Source organism: Hyperoodon ampullatus (assembly GCF_949752795.1).
Source record: "Hyperoodon ampullatus genome assembly, chromosome: 19".
Taxonomy (NCBI): Eukaryota; Metazoa; Chordata; class Mammalia; order Artiodactyla; family Ziphiidae; genus Hyperoodon; species Hyperoodon ampullatus.
Window position 1 is genome coordinate 7,954,515 of NC_136932.1, and position 12,672 is coordinate 7,967,186.

Here is a 12,672-nt window from a genome sequence, read left to right on the forward strand (position 1 = left end):
ACTGGAGCCTGGAGTGGTGGCTTCACGGTTCCAGCTGGAGACGGGGACCTCCCCAAGATGGTCACATTCCTGGGCAAAACGTGCAGCCGCTGGACCCTCAAGGGGCCAGGCAGGGCTCAGGGGGTCTGGTCCGAGTTTGTATCTGCTACAGGAACTCCCCTGGGCCTGGGTGCCCAGTCACAGGCCGCTCCTAACTCCCCCTCCAGACCCCACCTTCTCTTCCGTTCCTTCCATCCTCAGACTCAAGGTCAAGTTCTCCTGCATAATCTGGTGAGGAGGAGGGAGACTGCTGGGTTAGACCAGATTCTGATTTCTCAAAGCCAGGCTGTGAACTTCCTGCATCCCAGTCCTTCAGGAAGCTGGTTAAAAAGATAATTCCTGGGCCCCATCAAGAACTACCAAAACGGAACTTCCCTGGTGACGCAGTGGCTAAGAATCTGCCTGCCAACACAGGGGACACAGGTTAGATCCCTGGTCCGGGAAGATCCCACATGCCGCGGAGCAACTAAGCCCGTGCACCACAACTACTGAAGCCCATGCGCCTAGAGCCCGTGCTCTGCAACAAGAGAAGCCACCGCGATGAGAAGCCCGTGCACCGCACCAAAGAGTAGCCCCCACTCGCCACAACTAGAGAAAGCCCGCGCGCAGCAACGAGGCCAAAAATAATTAAAAAAAAAAAAAAAAAAAGAACTACGAAAACCATCTCTGAGGCTGGGCCCGGGACTCTGCATTTCTAAAAAGTGCACTGGTGATTCTAACTCTTGAGTTTGAGCACCAGTGGGCTGGTTGAGCTCTCAGGCCCCTCCAGTTTAGAGAGTCTATATTTGGTGTGTGGAGTCTCCCCACTGCCCCCTATAGGGCCTCCTCTGCCCATGACACCATGACCCAGCTGGGGGCTTTCCTGGACCTCCCCGAGTCCAGTTCCAGGTCAAGTGCACATTGGAAGGGGTGAGCCCAGGACTGGCGGGGAGCGGTTGTCTTTCTGATCTCCCTACCTAGCCATGCATTCCAGGCTTTGGAAGGAGGATGGAAAAAAGCACGGCTCCTTCCTTGTCAAGAAAGGGTTGACTACCTGTGGGTTCTGAGAGCTGGGGAGGGGGTAGGAAAACACAGGGTGCAGGTGGAGGTAGGTGTCTAAAAGGGAGGAGGGAGGGGACAGGGCAGGACCCTAAGGGGAACCTGACGGTGACCTGGAGTTTGGTCCCCTGGAGTGGGCGGAGGGAAGGTAGAATAACAGAACTACTGGGTTTTTGAAAAATGAACCGGGAGCTGCTCAATATACAAAACCTAGAAAGATGGGGGGATAAAAGGAAGAAAACATATCACCCATCATCTCACCGCTACCCAAAGACAAAATTACTGCAAGTTGTATTTCTTTCCAGTCTTTTTTCTCCACATCACTTGCTGACGTGCTTCTACAAATTAGTTTGTACATACAACTTTATATTCTGCTTTTCCCACTTAATTATTATAAGCATGTTTTTGCATAATGTTTTTACAAACCTTTTATAAATTAAATGTTGACCAGCAGCATAGTATTTCAGATTGGTATGCTTCAGTTTATTTCAGTTCTCTCTCACTAGATATTTAATTTGTTTCTATTTTTGTTACAAATAACAGCATGGTGAATCTAGGCACATAGCTTTGCCTGCATCTGGAGATTTCTTTCAGAAGGATGTGCATATGTAGAAGTGCCAGGTCAGAGGGTGTGAACAGTTCTGAAGTTACTCATACCCATTGCTAAACAGCTTTGAGAAATGGTAGTACCAGTTCCACCCCCACCAGGGCCTATCAGTCAGCATTTCTCAAAGTCCTCACCAGCCTCTGCACACGTCCCAGTGGGTGTGGGAGGAGAAACCACCCATAATGCCTATTGAGTGAGGGCCTAGGGGGCTGGGCAAGGTGGAGCCGGTCTGAAGATGCAAGGGAAACTCACCAGAAGGTGGCAGCCAGTTCCCCGGGGGGTGAAGTAGTGAGCACCTTTTACCTTCTCTGAGTGGAAAGGGAGACCTGAGTCTGAGCTCTAGGGACTCTGCCCAGGATCTGGACACAGTGTGTGCCCAGAAGTTGGGGAAAGTAGGAATTAGCAAGTTTCAGGTGGTCTCAGAGACCCCAGAAGTTCCTCCAAAGCAGGCTTCCCCCATGAGAAATCTCTCAGCTGGAGACTGGTGAGAACAGGGGCTTCTCAGAAGAGAAAGAAACTTCCTGTCCTCTCAGCCTGTCACCTACAACAGCCAGAGCTTTGGGGGGACCAGGAGTGCTCAGCTGGGTCATCCCAGTCCCACCCCTTGCCTGATTTCAGACCACGTGCCTGCTAAAGAGATCTATGTCTTTTGTGAAGCAGAGCTCTCTCCAAGGCAGCCTAGGATTGGCATCCACTGGCTTCCAAGTTTCCATGGATCTATTAGATACTCAAGCATCCTTCATAGTCCCTGGCACACTGTCCTAACTCCCAGTGCTGCCACAGTGCTGGCCCAGCGCCAACCTCCTGGGCAGGGGAAGACGTCTGCTCCCTCGCTAGCTGTCACTCTGCAGTCCCCCATCTTGATACACCTTGGTTTTATATTTGTACGCCCACATCTTCAGCTCTGTGATCTTGTGTACCTATGAGAGGCCCTTGAACAAAAGAATTGCGATAAGCCACTGCTCACCCATCCCAAGAGCAAGGGTTTCCAGCCTGGGAACTTGCGGAGAGGTAAAAATTAGGGGAACATCAGCATTGCTAAAGTTCTGTTTTGCCAAATTGGGATATTAGCTATAATAATAAACTACCCTTTATCCTCCCATTAGTTTCTTTTAAAGAAATATTCTAACACCAAAGAGAGTGTCGATGGGAAAATGAATGTTTTAAGATAGTCCTTCCCTAATCGACCCCTAGACAAAGAATTGGATGTTATGACCCTAATCCACTGAGGCCTACTGAAGAGAGATTTTCTACAATCTTTTGGTTACAAAGGGGGAAGAGTGGGGAAGGGATAAATTAGGAGTTTGGGATTAACAGATATGCACTACTACATAGAAAAGAGATAACCAACAAGGACCTACCATATAGCACAAGGAACTATATTCAGTATCTTGTGATAACCTAGAATGGAAAAGAAACTGAAAAAGAATATATATATATATGTTTTTCATAGAGACCCTTTACCAGGTTGAGAAATTTCCCTTCTAGTCCTAGTTTACTGAGCTTTTTTAAATCAGAAATTGATGTTGATTTTATCAATGATTTTTCGACAACTATTGAGATGATTATATGTTTTTTTTCTTTTTTAGTCTGCAAATATGACTCTATTCTTTGATTTTCTAACATTAAGCCAACCTGGGGTTAACTTGAGTTGGTCAGTACTGGTATGTAGTTTTCTTTTCTTGTTAAATTCTCTGCCTGGTTTTGGTATCAGGGTAAGCTGAGAAGTGATCCCTGCTCTTCAATTTTCTGGAAGAGTTTGTGTAGAATTGGTAATATTTCTTTTTCATATTTGGTAGACTTCGTCAGTGAAGGCAACTGGGCCTAGAATTTTCTTTGAAGGAAGGTACAAACTAGACATTATTGTTAATTGCTATTTTACACAGACAATGTTTACTTAGATTCTTTCATTTCAGATTTTCTTTTTAAAAAGTCATGTGAGTGGTAAACTCTGTCAGTTTTTATCTGAAAAGCTCTACTTCATCAAAATTCTTGAAAGAGTTTTTTGCTGGGTATACAATTCTAGGTTTACAGCCATTCTCTCTCAGCGTTTTGGAAATACTATCGTTTTGTCTTCTAGCTATAAGTGTTGTTGAGAAGTCGGCTGTCAGACTGAGTGATGTGATCTTTTTTCTCAGACTGCTTTCTACTTGTACTGGTGTTCTGCAGTTTTACTCCTGACCATGAGTAAATTTTTCTTGTTTGGTGTAAATCCTTACATCTGTAGATTGTGGATTCATGCCTTTCATCAGTTCTGGAAAATTCTCTTAAATATTTATCTATACTCCATTCTTTCTCTTTTTTTTTTTTTTTTTTTTTTTTTTTTTTGCGGTACGCGGGCCTCTCACTGCTGTGGCCTCTCCCGTTGTGGAGCACAGGCTCCAGACACGCAGGCTCAGCGGCCATGGTTCACGGGCCCAGCCCATCCGTGGCATGTGGGATCTTCCCGGACCGGGGCACGAACCCATGTCCCCTGCATCGGCAGGTGGACTCTCAACCACTGCGCCACCAGGGAAGGCCTACTCCATTCTTTTTAATGTCTCCATTGACCAGGATAAAAATTTTTTAGACCTTATCTTTATAACGGCCATATCTCTTACCCTCGCTTTCATATTTCCCTTCTCCTTATCTCTGTTCTTCATTCTATATAATTTCTTCAGCTCTATCTTCTAGTTTAGTACTTCTTAAACTTGAAAATGCCTATTAATTACCAAGGAATCTTGTTAAACTGCAAATCTGATGCAGTAGTTCTGGATGGGGCCTGAGAGCTGCATTTCTAGCAAGCTCCCAGGCTGATGAGGCTGCTAATCCAAGGACCATACTTAGGGGAGCAACTTTCTGGTTCATTCATCTCTTTTCAGTTGTGTTTGATTTGCTGTTAACCCCCTCCAATTGGTTTTTGTTTTAATCATTGTATTTTTATTTCTATAAGTTCTGGATGGTTCTCCTTCAAAACTAACTGTCCATTCTAGTGTCTTGCTGCTTGTTAATTTTTGTAATGCCATCTTTTATTTCATTAAACATTTACACGCACATGGTTAGTTTACATTTTGTGCCTAATATCAGAAGTCCTTGCACATATAAATATGTTGTTGTTTATGTTGACTATTGCTCATGGTGGTCTGTTTCTCTGAATTTTGTGATCTCTTGTTGTGAGCTCATGTTTGGATGAATCTATGGAAAATCTGGGGGCTGAAACTGAGGATACCTTCCTCCAGAAACGATTTGCATTTGCTTCTGTCAGGACGGGTCCAGGATAAAGATACCAACTTGGAACCAGGTCCCTAACTTACCAGAATCTCAGGTTATCTTACCTTGACCCTGGCTTTATGTTTAACTTACCAAATAAGATGCTAATACTGGCATTTGCCTTTAGGACAACTCCACCTTTCCTGTCCACTCACCATGCCTAAGAGGGCTGTTTTCTTTTGTTTTGTGACCTCTTTGAGATTTCCCTTCCCACAAGCCCAGCAATGCAATAAAAAATGTTTCACATAGGATCTCATTGTTTAAGAGCACAAGGTACCTTGTTCACTCTGTCTGCACTAAAACCCTGACTCCCATTTTCCAGGCACCTTGTAAGGCCCTTAGATTTTTATGTAACTCTAGGGAAGGGAGGAAGCCCTCCAAAACAGGATTGAGATATCATTTCTTTCCACTCTGGTGAGCAGGCACTCAGGGAAAGATTTTATTCAAGTTAGAAAAATAATGGGGTGTTTCTTACACTGGCATGTGATGAAATAAAATTCACAGTCACCACATCAGAATAAAGGGTAATCCTTAAAATTAGATCTAGTCAGCTTAATTATAAACTATCCTCTTGTACTTAATTTTCTCACTTGCTACAGATGAAATGGTCCACAGACCAACACTTGGGTACCAATACTACACAGTATAAAGGCAGGTTTATGAGAAACTGCAGAGAGAGGAAGATCTGTTTCTGGAAGGAAAACCAAGCCCTGAAAAAAATGGGTGGAAACAGCCTTAAACGCTTAGATAATTTATGAAATTGTCAGGCACTGTGCCAAGACCGGCAAGCATGAAGTAAGAGAAGATACAAATATAAACATCCAGATGCTGCACTTTCTCCTCCTTAGGTGGGGATGGTGGTCAGAGGTGCACACTCATGCCTCACACCTGGCACATCTGGTTCCCACAGTGCACTGTGGCTCCAACATGGCCTTTTTCGAGGATATTTGGCTGCTCCCATGAGCTGGACTCCCACCAACTGAAAGATGTCCTTGGTTAAGCGGGTTCAATGAACTCTCTTTTTTTTTTTTGCGGTACGCGGGCCTCTCACTGCTGTGGCCTCTCCCGTTGCGGAGCACAGGCTCTGGACGCACAGGCTCAGCAGCCATGGCTCACGGGCCCAGCCGCTCCACGGCACGTGGGATCCTCCCGGACTGGGCGTCCCCTGCATCGGCAGGCGGACTCTCAACCACTGCACCACCAGGGAAGCCCTCAATGAACTCTCTTAATCGTCAGCTCCATCTTCTGGCAACTCTCCGTACACTTTTCCTCAGGCTCAGTCTCACTTCCCAATAGCTTTTCTCCTTGATTCCTTAGCCTAAAATAATTTTCTAACTCGCTCATGCCAAGAGTCCTGAAAATGTCTATCAATCTGTTATTCAGAACGATTACAGTCATCATTGAAATTAACAAGTAGATCGAAACATCCCTCTAGTTGATGGGACCCCTCCCAGGCGTGGGGCTGTAGCTGGGAGTGTTTGTGTGTGTGTTTAAAGTTTGTCTAATTTGGGCCAAATTTACCTTTATCCTTTTGTGTTGTCCCAGAAAGCTCATACTTTTAAGTTGTTTCTAGATCCTTCATCATGAATTTATGCTGACGTTTGACTAAGCTGGTGGTGATAAAGAGAATGAAGCCTCTGTTCCTAACCGGTTTCAGGGTTCAAAACTTACACACACAGGGTCCACTTCCTCCATGTAAAATGACATAACACTGCATCTTATAAAGCCCTTTCCTGTTCAGAAATTCAGAGGCCACTGTCCAACTCATAACTTTTTAAGGGAAGAAAATGTCAACAGATGTCAGCTGATAGTATTCATTTGTTCAAAAAAATGGTTTTTGGTTGATATAATTGTCCTAAGCCTTGTGCCAAAGGACAAGAAAGCTTGGCCTCTGCCCTCTAGGGACTCCTGGTTATGGAGGGCGGGGAGCCACATAAACAATGACCACAGTGTCCCGAGGGGGTCCATGGGGTTCTTGGAGAGTCACATAGAAAGTGAACAGCAGGCACGTGCGACTGTGGATTTGGGTCTTGGAAAATCTCTAAGAAGTCCATCCAGGTGGAGATATGTCTCATGAGCAGTTGAAAATAGGGTTTGGGAGTCTTAATGCGTACAAGGGAACAGACGCTATGGACCCACTGGCCCAGGAGTCTGTGTAGCAGAGAAGAAACAGGAGCTAAAGGCAGCATAACATTTCAGAGGTTGGCGTATTATATTCTCGTTGCCTCCCAGTCTTGTGTCCCCCTTTGGAGAGCACAGCTTTATTTTCTGCATTAAGTACAGTATATGAGGACACACCTTAGCCCCCCAGTAGGCAAAAATAGGGGCAGTATTCTAATCCGGCAAGTCTGAATATCTTAAGTCTGGCCCTAAGCCAAGGTAGCATGACAGACTAAGGGGAGGGATGCTCCCTTACTAACTTGGAAATTTGTAAACGGAAGGTAGTGGGGAATTAGGTGATCTGTGCCTTAAGCAAAAACCCCACGACCACCACCTCCCCTCACACATGTGCACACACACTCATAGCCAGGATTCTGGAGTAGAAAAAGAAATTCAATATCAAAAATATTACCAAAATACCCATTCCTTTTCAGTGTGCAACAAGCATTTATTCATCCACTTAGCAAACATCCCCATATGTTTGAGAATTCGTTCCGGCATCAGCACCTCTTGGAAATGCTTTCTGATGCTCCCACGGACTGACTGAGGAGCCATTTCTTGGTTCTGCCATAACAGCTTCTCATTACAGAGTCCTGATCAGGACCCTCTTCCTATCTGCTCCCGTAGACTCTGGGCCTCTGGATGTAGGGACTCCACCTTGTTCAAAGGTGCTCAGTAGATAATTGTTGAATGAATACAGTAGTCCCCGCTTATCGGCGCTTTCAGTTACCCACGGGCAACCGCTGTCCAAAAATATTAAATGGAAAACTCCAGAAATAAACAACTTATAAGTTTCAAATTGTGTGCCATTTAAAAAAAATAAATTTATTTAATCTTGGCTGAGTTGGGTCTTCATTGCTGTGCCCATGCTTTCTTTAGTTAGGGTGAGCGAGGGCTACTCTTCGTGGCAGTGCGCGGGCTCTAGGCACACGGGCTTCAGTAGTTGTGGCACATGGGCTTAATTGCTCCGCAGCATGTGGGAACTTCCCGGACCAGGGCTCGAACCCGTGTCCCCTGCATTGGCAGGCAGATTCTTCACCGCTGCGCCACCAGGGAAGTCCCCAAATTGCGTGCCATTCTGAGTAGAGTGATGAAACCTCTCACCATCCCACTCTGTCCTGCCCAGGACACGCATCATTCCTTTGTCCAGCGTATTTCACCTGATAGTCACTTAGTAGCCCTCTAAGTTAGATCGACTGTCTTGCTACCACAGTGCTTTGTGCTCAAGTAACTTTTATTTTACTCAAAATCGCCCCAAAGCACCAGAGAAGTGATGCTGGCAATTCGGATCTGCCACAGAGAAGCCGTAACGTGCTTCCTTTAAGGGAAAAGGTGAAAGTGCTCAACTTCAAAAGGAAAGAAAGGGAATTCCCTGGTGGTCCAATGGTTAGAACTCCGAGCTTTCGCTGTGGAGGGCCCCGTTCCATCCCTGGTCAGGGAACTAAGATCCCACAAGCCACACGGCCAAAAAACAAACCAAAAAAAAAAAAAAAAGGAAAGAAAAAAATCGAACGGTGTAAGAACAAATCTATCCAGGAGACTGTGAAGAAGGAAAAACATTTGTGCCAGCTTTGCTGTCACACCTCGAACTGCAAAAGTTACAGCCACAGGGACTTCCCTGGTGGTGCAGTGGTTGAGAATCCGCCTGCCAATAGGGGACACAGGTTCGAGCTCTGGTCTGATCCCACATGCCGCGGAGCAACTAAACCAGTGCGCCACGACTACTGAGCCTGTTCTCTAGAGCCCGAGAGCCACAACTACTGAGCCCGCGTGCCACAACTACTGAGACCCTCGCTCCTGGAACTGGTGCTCCGCAACAAGAGAAACCACGACAATGAGAAACCCGCGCATCACAACGAACAGTAACCCCTGCTCACCACAACTAGAGAAAGCCCATGCGCAGCAACGAAGACCCAATGCAGCCAAAAATATAAATAAATAAATATTTTAAAAATAATAAATAAATAAAGAGAGTAATTGGAAACTTTCCTTACTAGATAGTAAAACAAGTTTCTAAAGAATTAAAACTCTGATCATGGCAATTAGGCTAGATAAACAGATCAATGGAACAAGCTAGATGGCCCTCCTTACCAGCTGGCATGGCCTGCACTTGTCTCTCCCAGAACTCTGTGGTCCCCACCAAACCCAGCCGGAGGGAGCCGGGCCAGGGCGGGGGAGCCGGGCCAGTGAGCTTAAGTCTAAAAGTGATGCCCTCAACCCCCTGGGTCTCCTGAGGAGATGAATCTGGGGATGGCAAGGGAGCCCACACAATCCCTCATGGTTCCCTTTCTTAGCCCATGTTTCTCCTCCAACAGTGCCTCCTTCCCCAAGCACAACCCTACCCTCATTTCTAATCAATCCCTCTCCATCTCTGGAAGGCAGCATGGCAGGAAGCCTGGCTGGGAGCCAAGAGTCCAAGAGCCTGGTTCCAGCTCTGCCAACAACTTTGTGTGTGACATTAGACAAAGCCCTTGCCCCTCTAGGCCAGTCTTCCCAACTATAGTGTGATAAGAATCCTTTCTGCCCTACTAACCACATGCTACTGTGCCAAGAGGGAAAAAGGATTAAAAAAAAAAAAAACTGGCAGAATTCCTTTTAGAAATTTAACTGTCTTTGTTAGGAAAAACTGATGCCAGTTTGGGACTAAAAGGAAATTCCCCACACCGCAAAGTTATGTCCAAAATAGATGGGCAGTGGTTGGCAAACTTGGCTACACATTAGAATCATCTGGGGAGCTTTTATTTATTTATTTATTTATTTATTTATTTATTTAATGTGGGTTTTTTTCAATTTTTTTTGGCTGCGTTGGGTCTCCATTACTGCGCACGGGCTTTCTTTTCTTGCAGTGAGCTGGGCTGCTCTTGGTTGCGGTGCGTGGACTTCTCTTTGCAGTGGCTTCTCTTGTTGCAGAGCACGGGCTTCAGTAGTTGTGGCACATGGGCTCAGAAGTTGTGGCTCACGGGCTCTAGAGCACAGGCTCAGTAGTTGTGGCGCACAGGCTTAGTTGCTCCATGGCATGTGGGATCTTCCCGGACCAGGGCTCAAACCCGTGTCCTGGTTAGATCCTGTTTCCTCTTCTGGAGCACCAAGAAAGACTACATTTCCCAGCTTCACTTGCAGTAATCCAGGGCCCAGTGACTAGGGAGACTGGATCCCTGAATCACTGCAAGGAGTGCCACCCAATCTCCATCAGTTGTGTTGTGAGAAAGACATGAATAATAAAGTTGTTCAGTTGCTGAGATGTTATTCAGTTGTTCAGTCGCTAAGCTCTTAGCCTTTCCTGAACTTCGGATTTAATTGCTCTGGATTGGGGTCCAGGCAATTGTATTTTTTAACCCCACAGGCAATTTTAATGTGAGACCAGGGTTGAGAACCACTGGATTAGGACAGAATTACAAGTGTGGAGTTGCTAGGTATAGTAAAGAAATACTGAGTTTCCGGGGGTGCCCCAGGAGATGGGGAGAAAATTGTCCAGAAATGAGAGAAAAAAGCAGGAGAGGGTCCAGAAACATGGAGGGAAGCAGGGGGCCCCAAGAAGAAAAAGCTGGCCAGAAAAACATTCTATGTTCTGGGAATGGTCAAGGGACATTTCAGAATTGGGGTGTTTAATATTCAGGTCTAAATTCTCATCAGGGCTGTCAGGTGGGTGATGTAAACCCCTATGGCTGCCTCCAAATCACGAGTCAAGTTAGCCCCACCCTCGTCCCTGTGTGAACGGATGCTTGGGGGGAAAGTCAAAGGAAGGGGCCCAGTTCCACACCTGGTCATCGCAGGGAGAAGGGAACAGCCAAAGCCCCCTCTTGAGACTCCTCAGTGAGCATTCTGGGCTCCCCTGAGGAACTCAGGTGGGAAGGAAGGCTGACCCCTCAACCACACACCCAGAGTGACATCGGGGTGACATTTCAACCAGCTCTCTATGGCCCTTGTTGTTAAGCAGCTAGAATCAATCCTAGCATTAGTCCTGAGAGAGGCCATGACACTTTACAGAGGATGAACTTGAGGGCCAGAGAAGCAGAGGAACCTGCCTAAGGCCACACAGCAAGTTCCAGGTGAAGCCGAGTGGATTAGCCATGGGGTCCCTGAGTCCCCTGGCCCCCGTGGATGCTCACAGACTCCGCAATACAAGCATTTAGCAAGAGCATCTTCTGGAGGTGGGGAGTGTGGAGTGGCGAGACGGGAAATTTCAGAAGACATCACAGAACGCAAGACATGTTACTCCAGCTTCCATTCCAGAATCATCTATGCTGTGCTCCCACTCTCAACCTTTCCCAAAGCCATCCACCCGACCCCAGTGAAAGACAAACAGAGCCCAGAAGCTTTGCTTTCACATTTAATCAAAGGAAAAGAAAGCCAATCAGAGAGAAAGCTCAAGAACTGGACGGCTGAGAGAGGGGACAGGGGAAGGACAGCTGGGCTGGGACTGAGTGTGGACAGGGGGACAGGGTGCTATTATCCTGAGGTTCCTCAATACAAGCGTCCACAGTGGGAAGAGGGAGGATGGCGCCCGAGGGCTAACGCGGTGGGCACACACACCCATTCCAACCCAGTGCGGGTCCCCGGAGTACGGCTAAGGCAGGGGAGGTAGAATGCTGTTCAGAGAGGAATAGAGATGGGAAAGATGGGGCCCAACCCACAGACATCACCAGAAGTGAAGGTGCCAGAACAGTTACTGGAGCTTCACCCTCAAGGACCATGTACCAACTATTCAGCAAGGTGCCCAGCCCCACCTCCCATCAAAGAGAATGGTCTTCTAATCAGAGCACTTTGTAGGTTAACCAAGGGGGAGGGGGTAGCTGCCTCTATTCCCAAGTCTCCCGGGTGAGGTGGGTATGAACAAAGAACCCCATGGCCCTGGGCCAGCGCGAGAACACCCCATTTTCCTCCCACTCCCAGTCCCCTTGGGTTGAGGGTGAGGGTGAAGCAAGAGAGAGCTGAACTGAGGATAAATTAAAAGAACATTGACTAAAGGGAAAAGAGGAACATAAAGTTGACTGCATAGTGGATGCAGAGCTATGCAAATGAGATGGCAGTAGACTTGACCTTTACATCTCATTTGCATATCCTAGGCAAATGCAAATGAGATCCCTAATATAATAAATATATTTCTGACTTTGTAATAAATATTCTGTTTCTTCTCCCTCCCCTTCCCTAGGAAATGGGCACACAGTGGTTCAGGGGCCAGCTTGGCTGACACTGCAGCAAAGACTGATTAGACAGAAGAACGGGGGAGCACAAAGGCTGGGGGTGGGGTCACGGGGGGGTCCCCTACAAGGACAGGTTCACCCCAGGAAGGGTCACAGAGAAGGATGAGGGGTGAGATGCCTGGGGAAGTCAAGGACAGCATACTTTTTTAAAAAGGGATTCTCCTATTTTACACAGCTGCCCTCCTCAAGGACTGGAGGGTGGCATTTAGGGTCAGGGACAACAGGAGAGTGGAGGAAGACATCTGGGGAGGGCCGAGCCTCTGGAATCTGGGATAAGGGTCTCATAAGAAATGGGGGGCTGATGGGGAGCCCAAAAATGGGGCCCCAAAGAGTGACCTCCAAAGCACAACGACCCTTTGCTTCCCCTCTCCAAAA